This window comes from Odontomachus brunneus, unplaced genomic scaffold, assembly GCF_010583005.1.
Source record: "Odontomachus brunneus isolate Ranch 3 - 2012 unplaced genomic scaffold, Obru_v1 Obru_scaffold_077, whole genome shotgun sequence".
NCBI classification, from domain to species: Eukaryota; Metazoa; Arthropoda; class Insecta; order Hymenoptera; family Formicidae; genus Odontomachus; species Odontomachus brunneus.
Window position 1 is genome coordinate 1,422,852 of NW_022639527.1, and position 12,296 is coordinate 1,435,147.

Below are 12,296 nucleotides of genomic sequence, written 5' to 3' on the forward strand. Positions count from 1 at the left end.
GTTCGTGTTACGTACCAAAAAAAGAAGCAACAAAGTGCCGGAGAGCTGTCTCCTTTTCGGCGAACGAGAGCGACGTGCGTTGCACTCGTCGATATCGCAAGTTTGCGAAACGTCAGAAGGACGGACGGGCCGATACACGCGCGCACACACACATGTACACAAGCGTATACGCGCACGGTCCAAAAGCGGCGCACTTTCGCCCACGCGACGCGAGCGCCGACTCTCTCGTGAACGTTTCTGCGCTCTGAGATTTTCCCGAAATATCCCGGTCACTCGTAAATTCCCGTCGGTGGACGTGAAAGCGCGTCTATTTAAAGCGCCGATTCACACCTTCGTGGACACGGCGTGGCGCAGACACGCACACAAACACACACACACACACACACACCGTCTTCTCGTTCCTCGCTGCCCCCTCAGGTTAAGTCCCCGCGAGAAACGCGAATCTTTCCACGACTAATGCGGAAAAAAGTAGAAATGTCTCGCGTTATATACCGTTTGTTGCCCGGCAGGGCCAATTAAGCGCGTAAACAACGCCGTTGGTCGCTGCGCGCGCGCTGAGAACGACGTAATTCCGCCGCGAATCGCGCAAACAACCGCTCGCGACTGACGCGATACGTATATTGTTTCCTTTTTGCCTCGGCCAACTCAAGCTGGAGCCGCGCGATTCCAGCCGGCGAAACAACGTGCGGACGCGTTTCGCGTCGTGTGACGCATGCGGAAACGCATGTGGCGGCGTGACGTACGCCACGTGTTGCGATCGGGGGAATCACGTTTCCGCTCTTCCGCTCACGGGGAGGACACGACGCACGGCAAGCCGGCCCTGGCCGCAGTGCAATTAATTATTGGCGAAATCTCGGTCGCGCGATCGGAGCCTCTCATCGCCTGGGAATTTCCGCGGCTTCGTCTTTCCGCCTTCGATACGTGAAATATTCGCGATCGTCGCACGTGTGTGTTTCGCCACGAAGCGATAAGATCGACAGAAATTGTCGCAAGGTGCAATCGCGGCCACAAAGGTCGGCGCACATTCCTCGGCCGAGAGAAACGCACGTGGCGTCCGATGAGGAAGCCTATCTCTTGAAAAAAAAAATTCTCAAAGCCAAACTCTTCCCTTGGAAGTCGGTTGCGTCGCGAAGTGCGTCGGAGAAGAAGCATGAACTTTGTGGTCGCGATTGCACGCCCTAAAGAACAAGAGATGTTTTCAATATGGAAAATATGGCAACAAGATTTTTGCAATCTTCGATTCAGGATTATGACCGAAATACTGCATGTTTGTTCAAAAGTAATAAAAGTATTAAGCATGTTTGCCTAATTTTTAACTGCAAAATTACTAAAATTACTCAGATATTTCTTGTGTCGTGTATTAGATAGATCGCCAAATCTACTATTTATGTACCGAGAGAAAAAAATCTAAAAAAGATATTTAAAAGAAAAAAAATCTAAAGATAAAAAATATTCACAATAGGTATTTATATTGGATAACATATTAGATATGAATTCTTTTATATTTCATTCTTTTATTAAATAAAATTAATTTTTTTTATTAAAGACAAATAAAATTAAATATTCTTTTATTTAATTCTTTTATTAAATATAATAAGCACAATGGCTTTCGTGAAAAATTAAGATTTCAAAAAAATGTAAATAGAGAATATGTATTTTTTTATTTAAAGAATATTTTATATTGGTGTAAATATAGTAATGATTAGTATTGAATATTGTTTATTTCTAAGATATTTTTTCTCTCTCAGTGTACAACAATTTGTGATACAATTTTGGTATAGTCCAGCTCGGGAAAAAACATTGCGAAAACGGATATAATTCCCACGTAATTTTCGCTGTAACATTTTCTCCGTGTCGTCTTTCGATGAACGGACGAATGTATGAACGTCACGTTCGTCGCGCGAAATTATTCGCTTTCGCGAGAAGAGATCTCGGCTAGGTGGAATTAAATTAAGAACGCGGAATCACCGATTCGTGTGATTCATCCTTAATACTTTTAACCCGCACAATTCACGAGTTCGCGATGACAAAGTGGCGGCAGTGTAATATGACATGACGACTACGACGACGAAGGGAGTGAGAAGAGATGCCACGTGGTACGGGCAGTCTAATATTCAAACCGCGATTCTCTCTCTTTCTCTCGTACGGACTGGCGTGACGTCAATGCCTCGCGTGGCGTTACCTCGCGTTAATTCGATTCGCCGATAAAGATGCCGTCCACGGAAATAAACGCTCATTAAATTCCAACTAACGCGTGGGATTATGGCGAAATATTACGCAACCTCGGTGATTCCCTTCGGATCATTATCTCGCCGCGTCATAAATGTCGTCTGAATTCAATTATTTCAGCCTCCCGTGTGACATGTAAAAAGCAACCCCGGAGTTATCTCGCACGCGCGCGCGCGAGAGAGAGAGAGAGAGAGAGAGAGAGAGAGAGAGACGCAATTGACGCGTAGCATACACACCTCCGACGATAATTGGAAGCGTTTCACAAATACGCCGAGCGTCATCGGGACGAGGGATGACAAACAAGAAAGAGATCGATTGAATCACGAAAATCGGCCGTTAATAATTCCGCCGAATCATTGTCGCGCAATGCGCCAAGCAGCGCCAAGTGTGTTTGTGTGTGTCACGCGTGCGGATTTTCCGCGGAAACGTCATAACGCGCGCAGCGTTGCGTAATTCGCGCTCACCGCGATAGATAATCGGAGACACGGCGGCACGTACGACGCGAATACATCTACGCGTGTATACCTGTTGTGCCACACGTCCGCTTATTCCGAAAATCATCCTACGTGACGTACCGCGACGCGATAGAAGTCATCCGAGCGCGCGGTGACTTGGCTCGATATAATTTCAGGATGAGCTCATTGAAATGCGAATGTGTGTCTCTCGAGCGCCACGGGCAGGTGTAGTCGGATTCTTCTAACGTTGCTCTTGATAGTAATAATAATAATGAATAATTGAATAGATGATTGAGCAGGGAAAACTCGAATGGGGTCTCTGTGACATGAGATAGAAAATGGGAACGCGCGAGAATCTGAGGATTGGACTCGCAAAATTGGAGGACTACACTAAGAGGAGAGAATACTCGAAAAGCTGTTCGTGAGACATCAAGTTTATTTCTGCGTAAGCAAACTTTATATTTTGCAAATAAATTCTTCTCAGTGAGATTACGATGCACGGGGAAAATATATTCCTACACTGAGAGAGAAAATATCTAGAAAATACAAAATATTTATATTCGACGGGTACAAATAGCATATTTACTTGTGCCGATATACATGTGCTTACATTGAGAAAGAATTTTCCTCAAATGAGAAAATATTGTATTTTCTCAAGAGTTTTTTTCTCTTTGAGAGCAATTGTTACTTGTTGTATTTAAACGAAGGAATTCTGATCTAAATTGATATATTTTATTAGTGCCCATCGAGTAAATATTTTTTATTTCTCAGATATCTCTCCTCTCAGTGTACATCTCTCGATCAGTTTTCATACATATAACGACGATATCAGTCCCCGGCCCAGAGCAGAAACGTCAAATGAAATCGAAGGGCGCGCGCGTGACTCTCCGCACTTCACGGAAGGCGGAATTAAAGCGCTCGCCGGCGACTCGATTTAGAACTACGCAGCCGCCTCTATTAATATTCGCCCGTTGTCGCTATTGTTGCGCACGATAAACACACGCGCGCGCGCGTATAAAGCAGGAAAGACACGCCGGCCAACTGCGCGTGTCGGTTTTCCGAATGCGCATCTCCTCTCCGTAATATCTCCCCCGTCATTATCAATTGACGTTTCCGAGGAAGTGTTATCTCATGGTGTCACCTAATTTTCCAGGAACGCGCGCCAACGAGCAGAAAGCAGAGAGAGAGAGAGAAAGAGAGAAAAGAAAATATATGAAATCTGTAGTATATATACAGGGTATCCCAGATTAGCTTCACAATCTTTCGTAAAGATGTAAAGCAGATCGAGATAAACACAAAAGTCCCATACCGTTTTGCGATATTCGTAATAATAGTCGAAATATTAATTAAAGAAGATTGATGAATGATCATGCGTGATATGGTAGATTAGTTGCAGTGGAGCCGTCTGCCGTTGTACACTTATATATTAAGTCAAACTGAACAAAAAAGTCCTCTACCATTTTGCAAATGACTATATAGATTTTTAGATATTAATTAAAGGAAATTTGTACATTATGATACACAATCATGTAACAATTATATTATAGCTACATTAAGGAAAAAATTACCTTAAAATCAACAAATATTTCTTTGATGGGTGCCATTAACATATTTATTTAAATCTAAATTCTCTTTATTTAAACCAAATATTGTTTACTTAAATCAGGTAAACAATTTGATTTAAATAAAGAGAATTTAGATTTAACTAAATATGTTAATGGCACCCACCAAAGAAATATTTGTTGATTTTAAGATAATTTTTCTTTTAGTGTATATATATATACACTAAAAGAAAAATTATCTTAAAATCAACAAATATTTCTTTGATGGGTGCCATTAACATATTTAGTTAAATCTAAATTCTCTTTATTTAAATCAAATTGTTTACCTGATTTAAGTAAACAATATTTGGTTTAATTAAAGAGAATTTAGATTTAACTAAATATGTTAATGGCACCCATCAAAGAAATATTTGTTGATTTTAAGATAATTTTTCTTTTAGTGTATATATATATACACTAAAAGAAAAATTATCTTAAAATCAACAAATATTTCTTTGATGGGTGCCATTAACATATTTAGTTAAATCTAAATTCTCTTTATTTAAATCAAATTGTTTACCTGATTTAAGTAAACAATATTTGGTTTAATTAAAGAGAATTTAGATTTAACTAAATATGTTAATGGCACCCATCAAAGAAATATTTGTTGATTTTAAGATAATTTTTCTTTTAGTGTATATATATATACACATTATATATATATATATATGTATATATATATATGTATATATATATGTATATATATATATATATATATATATATAATGTAATACTAATACATAACTGTGTGTGTGTGTGTGTGTAGTCTCGTGAGTGTAACAATAATAAACGAAATAACTTGTAACTATAAAAAACTACAAAAATAACAAAATATAGTCTGAACTAATTATAAACTTTACACACAAGAAAGAGAGTGTGAGAAAGAGTGAGAGAAAGAGATAGAGATAGAAAGAGCACGTTATCACGGGCACGTGTTCAACCGCGCGTTGCGCAATGCGTCAGATCGCACGTGGCCCGCTGCATGTCTCCGCTCCCATTTGCGCGTCTTTCTCTCTGCCTTTGTGTATCTCTTGACACGAGTGAGATTTTTCCCCGGAAACGCGCGGCGCGCGTGGTATGGGAAGTTCTCCACGCCGAAGATTAATGTGCCGCGCGCGTGCAGGCGCGTTCGCTGAGGCTCCCTCGCGATTTCCGTCGCTTTGGCGCGCTCGGCTTTCCCGGGAAACGCGCGTTTTCCCGAAGCGGAAACTGCACCGTGTTTTCCGCGTTGCATCGCGGGACTATGAGCGCGACCACGCCGACGGCGAGGCGTGTGTCTCCACCCGCAGCACCCTTTGACGGACGATGCAAATCACGAGCGAGAAAAGAGAAGACACACACACACACACACATACACGGTCCACGCAGCACGTGGGGAGAACACGCCGAGAACATTCGCTGCTGTGAGTAGGCAGACGTGACGCGCAATTTCGATCGCCCGTGTGCGTCGTTATCGACGCGCGTTATTCGCCAACTAACTTCCGCGAGATTACTGACTACGCATTTGTTCGTGCAGAAACAACAACATACACACACATATATACATGTAAGAGTCGTCTTGCGAAATTGATATCGTAGTTTAGACAACCGAAAATAATTAGCAGCCTACAATGTATTGCGGACGATGAGTAATTAGTCGCGAGATATCGCGCGTATCTCGATTAAGTCATCCGTTGACCCGATACCCGGCCGTTTGTTTTTCTTCTGACGCACTCTGATTCGAGGAAACACTTCCCTCGCAATATGCATAAATACGACGTATTCCTCTCCTCTACCTCTATCATGCCTAATCTCTCTCTCTCTCTCTCTCTCTCTCTTCATGGATATCTTCCCGGAAATTTGTTTACATTATTCTTGGGCAAAGACACTTTTGGAAAATTACGCGAGAGGGGACGGAATCCTAAAATGATTGAATACTCACAACGCGACGCGCTGCGAGCCGTGACTGAAGCAACGTTCCGGCGAAAGGAAGAGAATAAAAAAAAGGGAAAAACAAAGAAGAAGGAGAGAGAGAGATAGTCTTCGTGTCGCGCATAATTTACACACATTGTAGAGGAGGATAGTCAGAGGAGACTCGCGTGAAATATGACGGATTCGAAAAATAAATCGGCGGGATATAATAAACACGTCGGACATGCGACGCGTGACGATCTTGGAACGCGACCATCGGCCGCGGTATTATTTGCGGAATGCGCGTTTCAGAAAAACAGCTGAATAGGATGCGCGCGAACGCCTGAAATAGTCGACGGGTACGACGAACTTAAGCGCGGCGCGCATAAAGGCATGTGCACAATGCCGGCCACCCGATACCGCGCCGCGTCGGCCGTGTCCGTGCGCGTTACGATTGCGGTCAGCGCTCACGTAACAGGCGAGCCACTGATACCGTTATCGGCCTTTGCCGACGGAGGCATTTCGAACCGGTCTCCGATTTCGTTTCCCGCTCATTATGCAACTGGCCCGCGATAACGCGACCGATCCGTCCCGGCGCGCGAAACGAAAAACAACAAGCGCGCGCGACTCCGCGACGCGCTCGATGGCCAGCGCGATTCTCAGAATCGCCCACGGATCCCCGGGGATTCCCGGGTGTGTTACTGGATGTAACAAGACTTCGGTATCCGCGGACGTCTGTAATGTTTTATCCAATTACGAAATTGTTAGTTAATACTCTGTGAAATGTCTACGATAAAACGGAGCGATATTTTAAATGAGGAATTCAAAATCTGTCGTTTCTTTTTTGTGGCATGTGAGAGAGAGAGAGAGAGAGAGAGAGAAAGCGCTTCATGTATTGTGGGTTCTATGACATCATGCTTTCAAAAGCATAGATTACAGAAATGTAATACACAGAGAGAACGATCTGGTTGAATCAAATGAACGCTTCTTTGGAATAGTCCAAACGAATTTTTTGATTGATCGAACAAAATTTTGTTGGAAGCAACAAATATATTTATTTGCGGCTTAGTTTGAAAGAAATATTTTTGTTGCGTCAACCAAATAATTTGTTTGGACTATTCCAAAGGAACATTTATTTGATTCAAATCGTTGTCTCTGTGTATACAATAAAAGCAAGGGAGAGAGAGTGAGAGAAAGAGATTAATCTGGATCACCGTGTGCGTCAAGAACAACGCGATATCGATCGACGACACCCGGTATAGGCGCATTACAGTCGCATTACAGAGGCACGCTTTGTCGTTACGTAATCGTGCGTCACGCGGCGCGGCCGGCCTGATACGATTCGGAGCGACGGTGGGGTGTCAGCGGGCGGGGGACGGGGGCGGAAGGGGCGGGAGACGAAATTACACGAGACGAGCGCGTGTATAGCGGCGTCCTACACATTTTAGACTACCCCGAACTTAGCGGCGATTAATCGCGCAGCTGCAGCAGGTTGCCGAAATATCGCGCCCTTTGAAATTTTAATATCCCCAAACAAAAGTCGCCGGCATGTATCTTTGTGCGCCGAGGCAAATGTTTGATCAACGTGCGCGAGCTCTCACGTGGCTCGATGATATACTCGTTGACCGACTTTTTATTATTATTTAACTATCTTTCGTGTATTCACGAGCAAATAAATTTGAATAAAGTGCGCTCGAAATTGCCGAGATAGTTGCGAATTTTCATTCTAGTGCGCGCACACGTGCCTTGTCCCCGTGACTTGTTTGCCGACGATAATAGGTATTAGAATATTCGAGTTTGCGAATATATACATTTACTTACATACATGTACGTCAGTAATTCATAGTAAATTTTGTTTTTTTGTTGTTGTTGAACGGGGCGAATTGTCATGCGCCTTTCACGCGAATAAAAAATTCTGCACGATCGCCCGGCTCTCCACCCGCGATCACTGGCCGGAGGTGGCTGGTGATTGAAGAACACGAGGGAGAGGTTAGTGCACGTGGCGTTTCCGTGGGGGAGAGGTCGCGTGTCCCGCGGAGACGCGCGTTGTCGAATGTTTACGGAGGCCTGGGTGGACGCGTTTTAATGGGCGTCGCACGCTTCGTCGGCAGCACGATCCACGTGAGACTCGCGCGTTCTTACGACGCGTCGACCTTCCCGTCTACACGTGACATTGGGGGCTAACGAGCGAGGCGCAGAAGCGTTTATCCTCGTTACATAATGCGCGAGAGCGACATCGCGATACGATCGTTCTTTATTCTACGCGTTGGAGCTTCGGCGGGTCGATCGATTCGTCACTGACGCGCGTCCCGCTGCACGGAGACATCCGTGATTCTAGGTGATTTGCTAATCGTTTAGTAATCGTGAATTGACGGTAGGAGAGAGATCTATTGGTTACGTCACGCAAGAAGTGGCGAGAAACAATGATTAGGTGCAGAAACGGGAAAATAAATCAACAGACTCGAAGATACTCGAGCCTTATTCATTCTGGGGGAAAACAGATCTGAGAAATAAAAAGTATTTATTATATATTTATGAGTACTGATAATAAATTTACTTATATAAAATATTTATCTCAAATAAAAGAGTGTACGTTTTCTTAAAACTTGTGAGAAAAAAATTTGTCGAGTAAATGTAGATGTTGAGTGGATATGCTAAGTAAAGACGACTAGGTACGATTAGATAAGCTAACTATATATATTAGTAGCTATATCCACCGAAATAAATATTTTTTATTTGTCAGATATTCTTTCGTTCAGTATATATGTCTCTCCTGATAGCGGAGAGAAAAAGTTGGCATTTGGTTCTAAAGTGGTAATTAAAAAAGGTTGATCACACAACTTGAAAGTTCTCACTGTTAATTTCGAGGAAGATCTGAAATGAAGAGTCGCGAGTTACCTTGGAGTCGGTTTCGGAATCTAACAAAGCGATCTCATGAGAAGTTTTACTCATCGCCAACAGCGACTGACTTGAGTAACGTCGCTTATCTTGATTTAAACGTCGTCGACTGAACAGGCGCGCGCGCGTTACACGAAATAAATGTATCGTGATGTGATTTGGGCAATTACACAAACCGCTCTCGAGTGGATTCTCCGAAACTCGTTCGTCTGTCCGACCGACCGGCCGGCGGTGTGAAAGTCGCTTAAGAAATAATGCGGTGCGTGATGCAACTGTTTAGTACATGGCGCGCAAACGCTCGCTCGCGCAATTCGCGCGGATTAGGTTAGGTGCGCCTTGTTGTGGCCGTCCCGTCCGCCACGTGACTACAACACGTGCAGGCTGTTATGTTAGACCGTTCACCTTCGTTGCATAATACGAGCGGGGAAAAGGTCACCGCGAACAACGGAGCCTGATATTTGCTAATATGATCGATAAACCGCGCCGGCGGATCGTCGCGGAATTCGGTCGCCTTGATTTCTCGCTCTCGACGTGAGCCGCGCAGCGCCTCGAATTAGCGCACCGTGACGCAATTGCCGCCGCGATCGGCAGCCGACATTGCGCTATCGATACCCGCGACGAATCGAACAGTCCATATCTCCAAGGTGCTCTCGTAAGTCTCGATTTTATTTCCCTTTGGAAACGCGGGGATCACGAGAGAGCGTCTTAAAACGATCTCGCGAGAAACGATTGTTAATCGGAGACTCAACGACATCGCGGACGATGAGACCCTCTCGGATATTCAAATCCAAGATGAAATTCACGCTCAAAAAATCTCTTTTTCTTCGGAAACCTCCCCTTTCCACTCTCTAAGTACGGGAGAGCTCGTGCTGCCTTTAGTAGTCATCTAGTACCTCTTCTAGGTTTCTCGTGAAGCTCGCTTATCGCCAAACGTGTGACTCGCGCACGCGTCTCATTGCCACGTGAGTATTTGAGGCTTAAAATTCCCGTTGTCGTCGCCGCTGTCGTTCCGTCGATATCGTTTGAATAAGAAATAGAATGACGCGCAGAGGCATACACGAAGTCGCACGCTGTCTACCATCGCGTCCCTCTCTCTCTCTTTCTTTCTCTCCTCTTTGTGCAGCTCGCAGTGATCGATGAACGGCTGGTGACGTAACGTATAATCCACAATGTCCACACGAGGGCACGTAGATATCGCCGGTGCATGTTTGCGCCGGGAGCTATCCGAATCGACAGGTGTACGTAAATTTGGCGACTTTACCGAGTGATTTGTAAAAGTTGCGTCCCTCATGAATAGTTCATATGGCATTCATATTAATCGTAGAATAACGAAATGAGAAAGAAAATACCTTAAATTTATTCAAAACTGTTATGTCGTGCAAAATGTTGATATGAAAATCTGAGCGTGATTTTTAGCGAATCTGTTATCGCGTTAAGGGAATGCTGGAGTCGATCACGAACTCGAACAATGTCGATAATGTAGAGATAATCGTCACTAACATAATCACGCTATCCTTTTCGTATTTCTTGTATATACAGAACTTACATGAATGTGCTTTGTTTTAATTCAATAGAAAACCTAACTATATATGTGTAGAAATCTCTCAGCAAACTTTTTTGATATTCTTAAGCTTTCAAATGCAGATGCGAAGGTAGAACAATGTTCTTCAAAGTTTTTCTGTTTGGAGCATCCACACTTTCAGTATATACAAGCTGTGGAACTTTTGGATTAGGCAAATATTAACGCTAATTGTCAGCTTGAGATTTTACAAATTTTTTGTTTGTTTTCGTCACATATCGAGCAATGCTCCTATTTACTTTTGCACGTACTTTCATTGTGTAAAAGCATTTGTGATTCTGTGTAACCGATACGACATAAACTTTGTAGGAAAATGTCAGTGTTCAGTAACGTTTCCAGCTTCAACATCCCCTTAATGTAATCCAAAATTTATGTCATTATATGATGTAAGTTCAACGAACAAGTCAATACGTTTGCTTCATGGAAATAATTAAAATAATTGCAGTCTCCATCGCGTCAACTGTCTCATGTCATGATAATGATGCAAGTCTATCTGTGTAGCCATCACCATCTCTCTTTCTCTCTTTCTCTGTCTTCCCCCTCATCACACACACACACACACACTCTCTCTCTCTTCTCTCTTCTCGCGATTATTCGCGACGTGCATTTTCGCGGTGCATTTCACTTGAGAGCAGATACCGCTAATCCGCGCGCCGCGGCAGCCTGTATCGATTCGAGATAACTCGATCTTTTTTTTTCTGTTTCACGTCGGCAACTGTCGACGGTCCGTGACAATCGATCGTCGGCCGCACAATTGACACACCGGGAGAGCCTTATTTTGTCTCATACACACACACACACACACACACATACATTTACACGTATCGCCGAGAGAGAGTATCGTCGTGGATCGTGGAATAATAAAAATACGACGGCGACCGGTCGATTTCTTTATTTATCGCGATCGCTATCTTTGCGCAGACAGAAAGAGAGGGAGAGAGGGGAGCGCTTCAGTAATTTAACGAGTCGCTCTAATGTCCGATACGTTATCGCGAGACAGCGCGACTCGTTTATCTATCTATCTGGCCGTTTAATTAGCTCGCAAGATCCGCGCGCGATTATAATACCGAGTTATTAATCGTTTTATCCGTCCGCGCGATTCCGTTTTCCTCGTCGTCCGTCTGCGCAGCTACGCGTGCGTCTGGCCGACGTGTGAACGTTTATTAATTCGAGAATTGCAATAATAATAAAGCGCGTGATTAACGATAATAATATAGTATACACAAGATAGCGGTAATGATCGTAATGGCACGATTTAATCTCCGAGTTTCTCAATTCGCGCGATACTCCACGAAGATCTAATCTTCCGCGTCTCTTTCTCTCTCTCTCTCTCTCTCTCTCTCTCTCTCTCTCTCTCTCTCATCAGGGCCTGATTCTCTAAGCGCACCTCAGGGTCATCACCGCGGCACTCTTGCATCCACGTGCACGACGTGCGCGCGCCCTTCGGCCGGGAGAGTCCGTGAAGTTTATTGCACGGACGGCTTATAACGCTACGACGCTGCGAGGTTGAGAGAGTTCTGTAAATTGGGCCGTGGCCCACTTTGATAGAGAGCCGAGAGTAGTGGTATGCTGCGAGGTGGGAGGAGGAGATCGATGAGGAAGGGCAGACAGAGAGAGAGAGAGAGAGGGGGGGGGGCGGGGGGG

At 44.1% G+C, this 12,296-nt stretch overlaps 1 protein-coding gene across 4 annotated transcripts in view; it reads right to left on the reverse strand.

Moving 5' to 3' along the window:
* LOC116847338 (hybrid signal transduction histidine kinase L-like) overlaps positions 1 to 12,296 on the reverse strand; it is a 116,589-nt gene that overhangs the window by 13,347 nt on the left and 90,946 nt on the right. The window contains exon 1 of one of the 4 annotated variants that reach the window (XM_032822246.1): positions 16 to 4,216. The exons of the other annotated variants lie outside the window; for them this stretch is intronic. The gene's annotated coding sequence lies outside the window, so the exon portion shown is untranslated. Of the gene's footprint in view, positions 1 to 15; positions 4,217 to 12,296 lie in introns of those variants that run through there. 4 annotated transcript variants of the gene reach the window in all.